Source organism: Erpetoichthys calabaricus, chromosome 8 (assembly GCF_900747795.2).
Source record: "Erpetoichthys calabaricus chromosome 8, fErpCal1.3, whole genome shotgun sequence".
In the NCBI taxonomy this organism is placed as follows: domain Eukaryota; kingdom Metazoa; phylum Chordata; class Cladistia; order Polypteriformes; family Polypteridae; genus Erpetoichthys; species Erpetoichthys calabaricus.
In genome coordinates this window covers 135,725,492-135,742,305 of record NC_041401.2, presented here as the reverse complement: position 1 = coordinate 135,742,305, position 16,814 = coordinate 135,725,492, and the positions used below count along the sequence as shown (strand labels likewise).

General features: G+C 37.1%; 1 protein-coding gene across 2 annotated transcripts in view; it reads left to right on the top strand.

Moving 5' to 3' along the window:
- si:ch211-45c16.2 (mitogen-activated protein kinase kinase kinase 13) overlaps positions 1-16,814 on the top strand; it is a 252,332-nt gene that overhangs the window by 7,288 nt on the left and 228,230 nt on the right. The window lies entirely within an intron of this gene.

Below are 16,814 nucleotides of genomic sequence, written 5' to 3'. Positions count from 1 at the left end.
CATGTTTAATGGATTTTGATTTAATGAAACATAAATTTCAGTATAACAAATGTTTTTTTTGACCAAAAAGGCCACTGAAGATAATAAATGTGATGCAAAAAAATATGCCTGTACTTTTGTCTTTGGAACCCTGCAACAGGCTGTCCCTTTCTTGTTAGACCAAAAGAAGGAGGCAGTCTGTTGCGAAATTTCTATTCTTGGGCAGTGTCCATGAGAGTGTCCGCACAACATCTTACAGGTATAGTCGAATTCTGAGTTAGTGCTGTAGCGAGCGTCTGTGTGGGTAGTTGTTGTATGTGGATAATGTATTGTTCACAAGTTTCACTGTGCTTCTCAAAGTTTTCTTTGCAATGAACAAAAAAAAGTGCAAAATGGCGTCCGTTTATCCTGAAAAAAATCAGGTGAAAATTGGCTAAAACTCCAGAATCTAATTCTGCCTTTTCTAGACAGGGATGCACCACATGCATGTTTAAAAAATGAGTGCACAACCCCCTCATTAATAGAATCATTGATAATGGCTAGCTAGTAAAGGTTGACCCAAAACATCAAAGGCTTCCACTAAGGCATGGTGGTACAACGTCAAGAGGACTGAGAGTAGGTTTAAGGGTGTCAATAGTACTTTTTAACTGTGAAAGTGAAGACAAGATCAAAAGATTCCGAGACAATGCCATGAATAACAGCAGGAAGTTCATAGCCAGTTGGAACAATACCACAGCGGGTTGTATCAGTTTTACTGACAAAGACTGAAAGAAACTGCTCACATGAAAGAACAGTACAGTGGAACCTCGGGTCACAACCATAATTCATTCCAAAACTCTGGTCGTAATCCGATTTGATCGTGACCCAAAGTAATTTCCCCCAAAGGATTGTATGTAAATACAATTAATCTGTTCCAGACCATACAAACTGTATGTAAATATATTTTTTTAAACATTTTTAAGCAGAAAAATAGTTAATCATACCATAGAATGCACAGTGTAATAGTAAACTAAATGTAAAAACATTGAATAACACTGAGAAAACCTTGAACAGAGAAAAGTAATATTGCAAGAATTCACGCTAGCCTTACGAACCGCTTGCTGCAAACACTTTTTTTTTTTAATGAGTTTTAAGCACAGGGAAAAAAATGATCATTTGAAAAATCCGTAATTTAATAAACAACCAAGAAAGTAACATTGCAACAATGCACGCTACAAACCGAAAAATGAACATTTGAAAAATCTGTAATACAAAAACTAACCATAAACTAACCTTGCATGAGTTGAGTTCTGGCTTGAAGGAAGTGAGGAGGAACTGGGTGGAGGGGAGATTACAGTTCTGAGGTAAAGTCTGTGACGATGCGGGTTTGCTGCATGCTCCCATCTCGCTTCCGGGAGCCCTTAAACCCATCACCGTCAGTAATATTACCGTTGAGCACGACAGTGAGGCACTACTACAATGGAGCAATCGGATGGTGCAAAAGTGCCAAGTGCTTTTATTAAATCAACAAAACAACAATCAAAAACAAAGTCCAAATTAAATAAAGTGCAGTGCTTTCAGAATCCTTCAATAAATAAATGATCCCATAAAAACAGAAGTGAAATGGAGGTTAAAATCCAATAGAAAAAAGTCTTCATTAAATACAACGAGGTTAAAACAATGCTGAAAGCAGTCTCTTTAAAAACAAGCCCGGTGCATTCTTTAACTGCCTTCTCGGCCTTACGCGGCCAGCTGTCTCTCTTGCTCGCGCTCTCTCTCTCTTTCGCTTGCTCGCTCGCGCTCTCTCTCTCTTTCTCTTGCTTGCGCGCTCTCTCTCTCGCTCTCTCACTGCACAGGGAGAAACTGAACACATGCGGAAATCATCGGCGCGTACAGACCGGAAGGGAAACTGGCTTGTTCATCACCCGAGTGTGTGGTCATGAACAGATGCAAAAGTTTGGCGAACTTTTTGGTTGTAACCCGATTTGTATGTGGTCCGAGACATTCATGACCCAAGGTTCCACTGTACTATTTAATCCTGTCACAGAATGAGGGTGAATGGCCGCATTAATTGAATTAATAAGACCCTAGAATTCTTAGAATGACGGGATACTAAATCAGCAAAGAAATCATGTGTAGCTTTCTTAACTGCAACCTGGAAGTTGTTTCTAAACAGATTTTTAGGACTTCTCTATTCATTCAGTCCATCTTTTTTCCAATGCTGTTCCGCAGTTCGACAGGTGCGACGTAGCGGTCGCGTAGTTTCATTTAGCCAGGGAGCAGGTCTTCCCTTATTACAGCACATCTTGAGCGGAGCAATTGAATCTAAAACCGTTTTACATGAAGAATTAAATTCTAAAACAGAATCATCGATACCATCATATTGGACAAGTACATCAAGACTAGAGAATATGGTTTTAAAATCGGATATAATGGAAGAATTTAAAAAGCGAGCACAGCGTGGAGCACAACTAGTAATAGGAACATCAACAGTAATATTCAAATCCATTATTATAGAAAAGTGATCAGTTAAAGAAACATCGCATAAATCAATATTATTAACTGAAATATCACTTGTAAGAACGAGATCAAGGGTGTGACTGAGGGAGTGAGTTGGCGTATTAATATGCTAGATAAAATCAAATGAGTCCAAAAGTCTTGTAAGACTCCGACACAAGAACATACTTTTAAAAACAGTGGCAATGCCCCCACCACAATGAGTTGGCCGAGGAGAGTTTAAAAATTAATAACCTGATGGTACCAAGTCAGTAAAACATGAAGAGTCACCATGTACAATCCAGGTCTCAGTGATTAAAAAAGAAATCCAGTTTATTTGAGATAGTAAAGTCTTGCAGAATAAAAGTTTTATTAGACACTGATCTCACGTTCAAAAGAGCAGTCTTGATAGAGGTAGAAGAGCTTGTTGCGGGATGAGCACGGGTGAGTGTGCGAAGATTAGCAGCGTTTACTCCCTGAGAGCACACAGAGGAAGAGTGATGCTGCCTTGAAATGGAGAAATTAAATCTGGTATCCAGCACCCATGGACCAGGGATGGAGTCCTGTGCAGGAGAAGATGGGTCATAGACGACTCTCAGGCATCTGCAATCCAAGCTCTGGGACTTGAGTCGGCGTTGTTTAACAGCAATACCAGCTCTTTTTTCATGACGGCGGCGGGTGCATTTGCGTCTCTGAGAGGCATTCAGCTCACTGATACAGGTGAACACTGGCGTCCAGGTGAAGAAGTCAGGAGATAAATAAAACAAAGGTGGAGGTTCACATAATAGGTGGAGGTTCACATAATAATATATATTATATATTAATTATATAATAATATATAACCCGAGGTTCCTTGGGTTACGACACAGTTCTGTTCCTATGACAGTGATGTAACCTGAATTTTGGTGCAAGTTTAAACATACCCTAGCCTAAGTCACTTACCTATCCTAACACAGTTATAAAATCATAATCTAGAACATAAAAATACAACTAAGCCACAGATAAAGGAAAAGGACATAAATATACTGTACTGTACACTGTACTGTAGTAACAGAAAAAATGACAAAAATGAGTGTAACACTTTAACTATATTCCTGTGGTTGGCATGCATACTGGAAGGGGCATTGTAAGGTGGGAGAGAGTGACCTATTGGGAGGAGGATTACCATTTTCGTACTGCTGTACTTGTTTCTTACCAAAATGTATACTGTATCTCCTAACACAGTATCAATTTTCAAATAAGCCACAAATGTATCAAATGTTTGTAAGCTGTTTTTCAAGAAGACACAAAGCTAACATGCTTAACAAGTTTACAAGTTAAGCTAGCAATCTTATTATTTTTTTTTTGTAAGTGAAAATGTAAACTGTTGTACTTAACACAAGCTCACTGTCCAAACTAAGACAAGTGGTGCCTATTTTAATTTAAGGACAACATAAAAAGGTCAGAATTCAAGTAGATTTTCTTGCCGTTTGTTTATTTGCACAGGATGACTACTGTGATTCCTTTTTTTCAGTTTGTTACTCAACTTTCTTTAACGTAAAGGCTACTATTCCAATTGGCTCTTGCTCTCTGGTAAAACAAGCCTTGACTTGCTACTCTTTGTTTACCCAGCTGGAAGTTTACTAATAGTAGAGGCAGCACGTAATAAGATTTGATTCTTTTAAACCCTGGCATCGCCTTATTTCTGTCCAGTCAAGCACACAGATTTTTTAAATAATGTTTTAAAAGAAACATTCAAGGCTCACATTATATAGGTGCATCAGACTGCATGCATAGCAATTATCTGACCATAGCAACTTGTAGTGTTACAGCAGTCAATGGTTTTTCCAGACCACATTGGTGCTCATTAACTGGGAAGTTTAAAGTACATACATGAAAGAAGCCGGAAGATTTTAATGTAGTATAAAAACAACAACAAAAACACATTACCAAAAGGGTGATCTTCTCTGAGGAGTAATGTAATTAATATGGAATATTAACAACTACGTTGTTGCTTAACGTTCTTTCTTAATGAAATTTCTAAGTTATTGGAGACTGTTATAACCAAAGGTTAGAGAATTATGCGTATTCATTCAATTTATTGTGTTAAATCTCTGCTGCTTATATTTCACTCGGCTTGCTGTCAATTGTGATTTTTATTAACAAAACCATCCTAGTACTTCTTGGAATGTTTTCAGTGTATGACAAAAGTACATAGTAAACAATGAACATGCACAACAGGAGTATTGGCTGTTTTTTTTTTTTTTATATTACTGATACATGAGATGTGAGTATTACTGTTCCAATACTCCTGAAATAATAATGAGAGTTTGTAACACAGTATTGCTGGTGTTGTTTACTTTGTTTCCTGTTTTCAGTGTTTCATACTCAGAACACTATGTAGTACAGATTTCAGCTTTGCTGAAGTGTTTATTGTATTTGTTTTATATGGGAGCCTATTGGTTAAGAAATATTGTGTATTTATGAATCTAGAAGAGTGTAATCTTCATTTCAAGTTTTAGAGAAAGGTATGTATGGTATAAAATAAAGTTTAAATTCAGTATTTAATGTGTTTTAATTTAGTACAGGTTAAGAAGTAAATCTCATACTGAAATTAAAAAAATATAGAAGGAGTAATCTGAACCATCAGCTTTGAAGACAGAATTCAATATAAGTGATTGCTGTAAACAAGCATTTAAAAAAAATGTTTTACAATGTCAAATATGACAGACATGAATATCTTTTAAGGAACACGTTCAATAGCTTTTGAGGCTTTTGTGTTTCTTCATTTGTTGTTTTTTTTTTTTTTTGTTTTTGGTCATCCACATGTGCCTGTGAGGAAGCTGAAATGCACAAAATAACTTTTGATTTGCCTTTAAAAGGGTAGGTTCATAGAAATGTTGTAGCAGACCAGTCCAAATGTTTCCTGCTGTTAATGACTGAAGGGGATGTATTTAAATTCCTTTTTGTGTTAGGTTTTGATCAACTTTATCACTTTATTTCCAATCTTTTTTCATTTTTTAGTCTTTTTTTACTTTAAGCAAGAAATATTTTATTCTAGTTTGTAAACACTTCAGTTTATTCTTTAAATTTTAAATGAGTTTGGATCTTTTTAGTTTAATTGTAGTCACTATAGAAGCTAACTTTTTAAACATTTACTTGGGTGTTGGAATTATTTTTAAACATATAGGTTGCATTATTTCTATAAATTTTTCATTAGGAGAATGTCTCATTTTTATTTAATGCTTTTTATGTGAAAAATTTTTCTTTAAGAAACATTGATTTACTTTATATGAAAGCTGATTTTTTCACTTATTTTAGGAATATATGAAATTACAAAATTTATATATGTTTTCATCCATCAGAAATTATATTTTCTCTCAGACTGTTGTCCTAGGCACAGCTTTGTGTCCTCAGACAGAATATACTGGTAGAGGAAGATAACATGCCATTCTCAGGCCCGCTTAATTAAATTTGATTAACCATATTGCAAACTTTTGAATAGTGCTTTATGAACTCTGATAATCTTATGTTTTAGTGGAGTTTGTTATGGTAAACTAGTGCAAGCAATGCAGTCATTGCAATTTGTCTTTTAGAACAGTTTTGCCAAGAACATGCCTTTCAGCCCACCACAGCTCACCAATCCTAATTTTTCCAAAATAGCGTTAACATTCCGATTTTTAAAGTTCCTTAATCACCACACCAACATTACAAGTGCCTATGGTTATCTGTTTGAAGACAAACATCGAAATGTTTGCAAAATATGCCTGTAATAAATTTTAGTCTGTGTTCTAAGCTGTTTCTGAAGAAGTTAATAAGTAATAACTGGGGTATGTTGTCCTAATTCCTTTTTATAGTTTTTAAAATGTAATAATGTCACCTCTTAATTTCAATTTGCTTAAACTGAAAAGGTTCCTCTCCTTCATGGTTTAAACCTCACAGCTCTGGAATCAGCCTAGTTGCTCTTCCCTGGATTTATTTATGTTTTTATTTATTTTTGTAATATGGTGACCAAAACTGCCTATAGTACTTAATTCAGAAAAACCCTTCCTAATGTAATATGTAGCTTAAGCATACTTGGGCCTTGGTTTGTTCTCTATACATCATGCAGTATAACTTAACATCTTGTTAGCCTCCTTAATGGCTTCTGTACACTGTCTGAAAGAAGATAGTGATGTCTACTTTGAAGAAGTCATTTCCATAAGTTGTTTTTATGTTTCAAACATCCCATTGTATATTCAAATCTAACATTTTACTTCCTATTTATGATGCGTTATATTTACTTAAATTAGATTTCATCATCCTCAAATCTTCCCCTGCAGTCTAGAGTCTTTCACCCTTATTGTTCCTCATTCTTTCATGTTCTCCTTTACCTTTCTTTTACTACTAAAATAATGAAGGAATCTCTTTGGGTCATTTTTTGCCTTTTCCACAATATTTCTCACTAATTCCTTTAAGTTTTCTTAATCATTGTGCTCATGTTCCGATAACCTCTTCATTTAGCACTGGAATTATTTGACTTTTACACCTTATGCAACTGTTTTTCCCCCATTATACAGCTGTTTAGCATATTTTTAACTCCTTATTTCTTACTACTTTTTAAATTTTGGGATGAACTCCTTAACTGATTCCATACTTAAAAGCTTATCCCAGTTTATCTTTTTTACACTTAGCCATGTCTGATCAAAATCTGCCATCCTAAGGTTAAACTTGACAGTTTTTTTTGAATGTTTGCTTGCTTGCTAGTAAAATTGTAGCTTTAATTCAATTTGTCTCTCAGTTTTTAGTTTAGCTCTTATTTTATTTCTAATGGCTTTATTAGTTTTTATCAACAATTATCCTTGGTTAATATTTGGATTATTAAACTGCACCATGACAATAATATCCTTTTCTAAATAATTTTTTTTAACAATATTAAAAAGGTGCATACTTACTGACAGTATCATCTGCATTAGCACTAGAATCCCTGAAGCCTACGAAAAAACTCTTAATCCCGGGCCACCTTATATTCCTTTGCACCTCTCCATCAGCGTCTTTTGTTTTGTAAATGTGTGGATCAGCCTAAGCAGCAAGCAGCCTGCTATACCATCCCCCCAACAAACGTAGATCAATTCGCAGAAAAGATTCTCAGAGCTAATGTCTCTATCTGGGTGTGATGATCCTGGAATTGAAGAGGGTAAATAATATATCGTCATTTGGAATACATACTTTTCATGTGTGTTCTGTGTCTACGATGATCTATGTAAGTGTAGGATGACAGAAAATTCGAGGCAGGAATTGTTGAACACATAACTAAAAAAGAAATGTTTCAAATATTTTAGTAATAATTGACAAAATGTAGACATAATGTGTATAAAGTATGAAGACTGAAGTCCTAATATCAAATAAATACTTTCATAAAAGCTACAAGTATAACAAAACAAGTGCGCTTTTATTCAAGAAAAAGAAATCTGGTTGGGGTACAAGGCCAACACGACTGTTTGGGTGATGCAGTGGTAAGAATTGCTGACTTGTAATCAAGAGGTCCCCAGTTCGACTCCCAGCGCGTCCGTTTTGAGTAAGTGAGCTGCTGTTGTTGTTACTATTATAGAATAAAAACACATTTGATTTGAGTCTGTAAAAGCCAGTGTAAACTTATGATACTTGTAAAAGTTAGTGTTTTTTTAAAATTTTTTTTAAATTCAGTTTTATTCTCTCAGTCACTTTCACACTCCCCCTGATCTGACGCTGCTAGTTTTGAAATAGACATACTATAACAGAGATGAACTCAGATGAGGATGAGGGTTCTACGGAGAAAGAGAAGAGAAGCCCTCCCCTCAAGAAACGTCCACTCACGCATAAGAACAACGCAGCTGCACCAGGAGTAAAGGCGAAAGATTGCCACCATTTGGATGCAGCAGCAGGTCAGGCGTCATCCTGCCAGTCAATGTGTCACATGCATGTCCTTCAAAGAAACAGCAGGGCTTACAGAGCTCGCCAAGGTATCGTGTAAAGTTCTGTTTGTGATTGTTTTCTGAAGGTCTTTATATGAAAAACATTTAAAATGTTACTTTTATAAAAGCCAGCTCGAATGTTATTTGCCTTTATTTATTTACTTACTTTCCTACAGCGTAAAGTCACAAGTAGACTGCAGAGTTTCCTGTGTTTGATTGACACGAGTGTGATTGTGCATGATTATGCTTCGTTCTGGGGTTGATTGGGGTAGTTGGCTATAGGAGTGTGCAATATGTATCATCTACAATAATGTCTTAATTGTTGTTTTAACGATGTGTGAACTAAAATTATTGAAAGTGTCACACACTTTGCAAAAAACAATCAAAAATATGCCTTGAAAGTCAATACATTCGCTGTCTCATGTAACATAATCATATAGACTACTGTGCAAGCACATAGGCGTGCACAAAGCGAGCAGATAAGCATGCACGGCATGGCCACCAGGGGGCACACCAGTTCCCAAACATGACACAGACGGGTGCTAGGTACAAGTCCAGTACAGCACACATTTTTATTTTGGATGTGGGAATTTTTTTCCTTTCATTACCCCTTCAGCAAGCACAGTGCAATGAGCCACAATATACAAAGTCCACAGCACTGTATCTTCTTCCTTTCCTTCTGCCTCCACTCCTTCTTTGGCAAGCTTTGTCCTCTTCCTCTCGACTCTGGCTGTCTGAATGAAGGTAGGTGGCTCCTTTTATACTTACATTTTATACAGGTGGCTCATTAGTGAGGTCTGGAATCACTCCTAGGTGTGGTGAGAGCCCAACAAAGTAGGGCTCTGTAGCTTACTCTTGTAGCTCCCATGAATCTCAACAGGGCCGTGGCATACTTCCAACTCCCATGCAATAGGTGGCATGACATAACTAACGCCGTCACCAATTACATCACAAAAGATACGGTGCCAATTCAAGCAGTTGAGAGGGATGGTTTCAAATAACTTTTGAATACTTTATACACACGATACAAACTGCCTGGCCAAAAATATTTCAATCAAATAGCTCTGCCTAAATTGTATCATTCATGTCACTAAACTCTGACACACAAACTGCAGGGGCTTTCACATTTTTCCACAACAACTGATTTATTGTCAAGCTGAAACCCTCCTTGACAGTACATTTCATCGATGAAACCTGGCAACTGCAAAGGTACTGTTTGCAAACATCCTACTTCCCAGAAGACCACAAAGTTGACATCACTGAACAAGGTCTGAAAGATGTGCTGACATCATTGTTGCTGCAAGAAAACAATATGGCTGGCATGACAGCAGACACTGGGGCTAACATTATCAGTGCACTATGGATCAACAGCTGGAAGAGGCTTCCTTGTTTTGGAGATAGGCTTCTGCCATTGGGCCTGTTTTATTTCGCAGGACGTCTTGGTTGAGGGTCCTTGATTCCAAAGCATATTTTTTCTTTGTTATTTAAAACACTCTATCACAGATCTCTGCCTCCTCACACCTCTCTTTCCCTCCATTATGGCAGTAGAAGTTGGAGCAGGTGATGACACAAGGGAAAGAGAAAAAAAAACACAAATTCCGAGAAGGTGAGTCTCTGCACACTGCTTTTGAAAAAATGGATCAAGAGCTAGTTGATGATACCTGAGGTGGACAGTGAATAAATCCACGTGAGTGGTGGAAACACAAGAATTACATCTCTCCAAATTGGTGAAACTTGCAAAAAAGTACCTGTGCATCCCTGCCTCAGGCAGGCCAGAGGAACTGTAACATGTAACCATGTTGCTCTGAAGCCAGATGCTTTGGATAGACTAGTGTTTCTGTCACACAACAAAGTTTCCTCAGTAGAATTTTAGTTTTTTATTTTATGTAATATCTTTGTGCATTATTGGACAGAACTTAAAGTAAATTTATTTAAAAATGTTATAGGTTTGGGATTTTTTGTATCTTTGTGCAATATATGACATAACTTGTTTATAAATGGTATAGTTTTTTTTTACTGTGCAGTATTTGACACAACTTTAGGTTTTTAAACTATAGTACAGTATGTTAGATTTTTGTTCTTGCTTGTATGCTGCACTATTCACCTTACAGCAGAGCAGTTTGTTTTTCCGGGCTGTAATGTTCATGCCCTGTAGTTCAATTATGATTAGTATTTTATTCCCTTTGGATTCATATCTTTTTTACATTAACCCTTAAACTGCCACATACTTGGAGATTTAATGCACCCCTGGATGCCAAATACTTTTTGCTGCACATTTTAAGTAAACATCACAATTCACCAAGAAAAACTGAAATTTTAATGGAACACTTTTTTTTTTCATGCAACAATGATCATTTTAAACACTGCCAATGAACTAAAAACTATTTAAAAAAAAAAAAAAAACAAACAACTGGAACAATATGTACAAGGTGCAACTGATGCTGTTGATGAAATTCAGTAAATCATCGAGCAAACTGTGCTTGAACTGGCTGCACGCAAACATACAGAGGTAAACGCTGATGCTTGCAGGCTAGTCTAGTGCAGCGGCTGAATTGCAGTGACAGGGATGCTGCATTGCTTCAGGGGACGGCAGTGGTCACGAGCTGGCTACTCAACGAATGTATGGCACTGACTCATCAACGTGCTGGCAAATTGCACTGGGAAGCGACTATAGCTGGTTGTGGTGTTGAATGAATGTATAGTACGTCGCTGAATATACTCGGCTCTGGCAAGCTGGCAAATTGCACTGGGAACCGACTTTAGCCGGTTGCGGTGTTCAATGAATTGCTGAATATACTCGGCTCCAGCATGCTGGAAAATTGCATTGGGAACCAACTATAGCCCGTTCAGTCAGTTTAAGGGTTACGGATAAGTGTTGGTTTGAAATTATCTCATTATAATAGTTTTGTTGGTCTTAGTGCAATTTTTTGTATAAATCCTGTAGGCCACTTTGAAATGGTGTACTCATACTTGCACTGTTTGATTTCAGTAATACTTTGACTAGTGATTTTAATGGTTTTTTTTGTGTTATGTTACTTCAGTTTTAAGTAAATAAATAAAAGACCTGTTTTTCCATTTATTTCATTAGTGAGGTACAATTAATATCCTATTAAAAAGACCAAGCTAGATAAATAACTTTTACATACACATTTTTAAACGATGAAAAATACTATCTAATTACCGTTATTGTCTGAGTCACAGAATATATCAAGATATAATTTTTTGCCAAAATTGCACACCCCTACTTGGTTTTTCACGCGCACACGTGCAGATGTGGGTGGGTCTGTCAGGTGCCTCATTTGTGCCTCTGAGGTAATGGCATGTCACAACTGCACCCAATCATACAGAAAAGATTAAAGGAGCCTACATGGAAGGACCGGAAAAAAAAAAAGAACGGCAGAGAAAGAAAAGAAGGTGAGAAATGTAACAGAGAAATAGAAAGTAGAGATAGAGGTTAAAGAGAGAGAAAAAGAAGGAGAAAGAGAGACACGATCAAGAGAATCCATACTAGAGGACCAGAGGTAGGTGGTCAGGTGCAACCCACAAGGAGGTGAGTTTGGGGCTGATAAAGGGATGCTCCTATTGAGCAAAGCTTGGGAGTAGGAGTGGCCTGTTAAGTGGAATTTCCTGGAGATGCCAAAGGACAAGCTGTTGGAAATGTGTGTGAGGCTAAGTGATGTACATCAATGCTACTGATGGACTAGCAATGGGGATCTGAGCCAGGTATTGAGTGATTACTGTCCCTGACCTTTTTATGTTGTCCTTTAATTAAAATGGACACCATTTTTCTAAATGTGGATGGTGACCAAGCTTTTGTTTAGTATAACATCTCATATTTTCAGTTAGAAAAAGAACAGATAACAAAGAATTTGAAATTACTGCTTAGGAGTGGATTTTGTCTAGTTTACTTGTAAAATTGTTTTGCATGTTACCCTTGTATCTTCTTAAGAAACATCTTATGAACATTTCGTTTGGTTTGTGGCTTTATATTTTTTTTTAAATCTTGTGTGTGTGCCTTACGGTTTAAGCTTTGTTAAGAAATAAGTACTGCATAATTAAAATGATAATCCATGTTTATAATTATACCTCCATAATTAGAAGTATCTAGCAGGTTCACTGTTTAAAAAAAAAAAAAAATCCATTAAGCCCTCTTAAGTAGAGTAAATGTATATTTTAACAGGAAAGTAACTGTACTGCTAATAAAGATGAAAAATAATTTAAAACCTCTAAATGCATTTATATTTACATTTAAGCAATATTTAACTATCAATATTTTTGTTAAATAAACTGAACTTTTGTGTACAGTTTTGATTTACAGTTTAATTGTAAAATTACCAAGGTTAACACTTTAATATAGAAACGAAGTCTTCTACATGTTTATGTTGTGATTTTCGAAACAAACTGCTTTAGGCCCCTTACCTGAGGGAACCTTACTGGCCATAATGGATGTTGAGGCACTTTACGCAAACATCCCCCATGCCAATGCATGTGAAACATACTTTAAACAACATGATTTACCCACAGAGTCAGTTGTACAAATGGTAAAATTCACTCTTATACACAACTTATTCTCATTTGGAGAAGATGTCTACTTACAACAAATGAGGACTGCAATGGGCTGTTGGTTAGCACCTCACTATGCAAACCTATTTATGGGAAAATTGGAGGAGGATTTTATGTCAACATGCATCTTGAAACCAATGCTGTTATCTCTGTTACATAGATGACATAGTCCTAATCTGGACTGCCAGTAGAAGGAACGCCTCCATTTTAATAACGAATATAACTCTTTCCACCCCAACATAAAGATGAAGCTTAATTAATCAAAAACAGAAGTCAACTTCCTTGATTCCACTGTTTAACTGAAATATAACACCCTTGTAACCTGTTTTTCACAAACCAACAGACAGACACACCTACCTGAGAAGTGATAGCTTTCTCCCCAAGCATATAAGATGTTATATTCATTACAACCTTATTTGCTCAGACCCGACAGACCAGGATGAACAACTGCAGGAGCTTAGACAAGATTTCATCAGACAAGGTTATGCTCCCAAAACAACAGACACTCAAATAAGAAGAGCTACTGTCATACCCAGAGACAACCATCTGGAATATAAAAACAAAGACAACAAGAACTGCATCCCCCTTGTTGTCAACTACAACCCACATCTTGAAGCACTTTGAAAAATTATAAAAACTTCAGCCAATACTAAATAATGATGAAACGCTGAAAGATGTATTTCCAGAACCACCCCTCCTGGCATACAGACAGCCACCAAACCTGCAGCAACTAATTGTTTGAAGCTTCCTGGGTGAACCAACAGACAAAGGTAACATCGCATAATTATTATAATTATGCGATTATTTTCCTGCAGATCATCTAATGTGGTCTACCTAATTCTCTATATGAAATGTCACGCCACTGCCCTCTATGTGGGAGAAACTGGACAAACACTCAGCCAAAGAATGAAATTACTTGGGGTCCACATTAAGCATGGCAATAGATTAGCTCCTGTAGGAGCTCACTTCAGCAGCGATGGACACTGTGAGAAGAACTTTAAAGTCACTGTGCTTATGGGCAACTTCAAAACGAGAGCAAGAGAGAAAAGAAAGGGAAGTTAAACTTATGCTAAAATGTAACATATTGCAACCTGGTTTAAATAGAGAGAAACATTTTATAACTAAATATGAGGATCGTTTGCATCTCTCGGACTGACCCAGACAACCTGACTACAGATCCACATCGTATGGAAAACTCATTAAAATCTTCAAAATACTTGCTAGATGAATCCTAACTTGGAGAGGTCTATTAATTTTTAACATCTGAGATGTCTCGCTTAAAGGTTTTCCAATGTTGTACCTGTCCTAGTGTCTACATAAACGCAGGGAATTTCAGTCTCTGTATTACGTCTTGCCTGAAGAAGGGGTCTGAGTTTCCTCAAAAGCTTGCATATTGTAATCTTTTTAGTTAGCCAATAAAAGGTGTCATTTTGCTAAACTTCTTATTAAAGAGATAAAAAAAAGAACAATCTATATTGCAATTGACCAAATTTATTAACATGAAATTGGTGATCGAATAACTAAATAACCTGATCAAATAACGTGGTCAAAGCAGCCCTAGCAGGTATGTTAAAGGGTAATTACTGTTTAACATAACTTTCTCTTTAATTTCTGGTTATCTTCGTAAGCATGATTCCATAAGTTATTCTGCATACAATGAATAAATGTGTACTCATTATTTACTTTATCTGTAGATTTTAATGATTATGTATTTCACTCATACTCTTAAGTTACTGGCAAAGTGCCACAATTACTTGCTATCCATAATGATCTGTTGTACCCAACAATTTTAGCTTGAGGCTTCAACATAGACTTTAACTCTGCATCCGGTGGGCTGGGGGGCGCGGGCGCACAGACACAGCACTTAAGGGGCACTTCATGTGAGTGTCCCCGCTTCTAAAGCCTATCGGCTTTGGTGCATGGCAACCGGCCAACCTCGAAAGTGTTTGTGGAACATGGGTGTCCAGAGTGAGGTGAGGCTGATGGCATCAATGCAGAAGCATTGGAATGAAGCAGTTGGGGACGCATGGAGTTACAGATGACTTCTGGTAGTGGAAAGTTGGTAAAGTGTTCAGCTGCTGGAGGAACTAATAGTCCTTTTCAGGGCTTGCTCCTACCAACTTTTTACAGAGTGCTAATCCATTTCTTTGTGTTCTGCATCCCCAGGTTGTTACAGTACCTATTAAATGCTAATGCAAAAATAATGTGCTCTACTTTTGAATATCTTTCATTGTAATTAGGAAACTAATTCACCTGCTATGCAATAATACAACCTCGGAATGAGTGGGTAAAAAAAGCACAATGGTACACAGTGTTCTCCCCAGAATTTTTTTCTAGCCAGGTAGCATGAAAAGTAGCCGGGCGGGACGGGGAAATTTTGGTGGTGGGGAAAATTAAAAATGTGCACTATTTTTATTAGTTAATTATTATTATTTTCCAATGCTCAATATGACTTCCTTTTTTAAGGTTTGACACTTGTGCCAGAATATTTTTTATTAAATTTAAGAAGTATCCAATTCAGGATCCTGCAACTCTAACAAAAATTTTAAATAACAATTGTTATGACATAAACCAAGAGGCACAAGTATTGTCGCTGTCGGGAAGAAAAGTGAAAACAATAAAAAAAAAGTGTTCTTCAAAGCCAACTTGCATATGCAGAAAGTGTCTTCAGTTAAATATTTATTCTTCTTTTCTTCCTAGAAAAGGAACAACCCATTTATTTAGTGTTCCAACAGCTTTTTAAACAACGCTGTATATGGCAACTCATTTTTTGCCAACTAATACATGGATCTTAAAGCTCCCACAAAGGCATCTCTCTAAGTTATTTAACACAGATACAGATCTTTCAATTTGACCGATTCCAGTTTGCTTTAGTACACACTTTCCTAAAAGGTCAGCAGAAGACTCAATGTGCGTTTTACTTTTTTCATGGTCCAGCAAGCTTTCTTTTCGAATTCTTGTGCATGGCACATTTACCCAAGGTAACTCGCTCCTTGGGGGTGTTTGTTTGAATATTTCATGCACAATGAGCACCACATACCATTTTCTTTGACCATTAGTCAATCAAAATCTTTAAACCATTGTTTGTATATGCCGGATAAGTGGTGCTTAGATTTACATCCGGCGCCACCGAGAGTGGCAGCCTTTTCAGCAGCTCCATGTATGACTGTATGTGTATGTGTACTTTTCTACTTTTATTTTTCTATTTTTATTTATTGATCACTCCTATCACTGTTTTATGTGGATTTGTTCACTGGACACACTTACTTTTACAACATGGCCATGGATTTTTACACACCGAGACTCGCCTATTCAAGTACTCAACTTCGAGCGCTGAGAACAAATGCCAGTGCCAGTGTGGTTCCCTATTTACCCGACGAGGTAAGAAGGCGGTATCGTGGCAGCAGAGCGGGCACTAAGCTAAAAATGAAGCGGCTTGCGAGAAAGTGGCGTTTTAAGCCTTCGGTGCTTCTAGGGAATGTGAACTCAATCTCAAATAAGATCGACGAACTGGCTGTGCTGCTGAAAAATGTCAGAACCTACAGAGAATGCAGTTTGTTGTGTTTTTGTGAAACGTGGCTCACAACTAACATCCCAGATGCTAACGTGGAGCTACCCGGGTTTAGCACAGTTAGAGCGGACAGAGATGCAAGTACCTGTGGGAAGCACAAAGGAGGAGGACTCGCTCTCTATGTTAATACACAGTGGTGTAACTCGGGACATGTTAACGTCAAAATCTCCACTTGCTGCAGGGACATTGAACTGTTGGCCGTAAGTTTATGTCCCTATTACTTGCCCAGAGAGTTTGGACACGTCATTGTTGTCATCGTGTACATACCTCCTCGGGCGGACGTGGAGTCAGCGAGTGACATCATCCATTCTGCT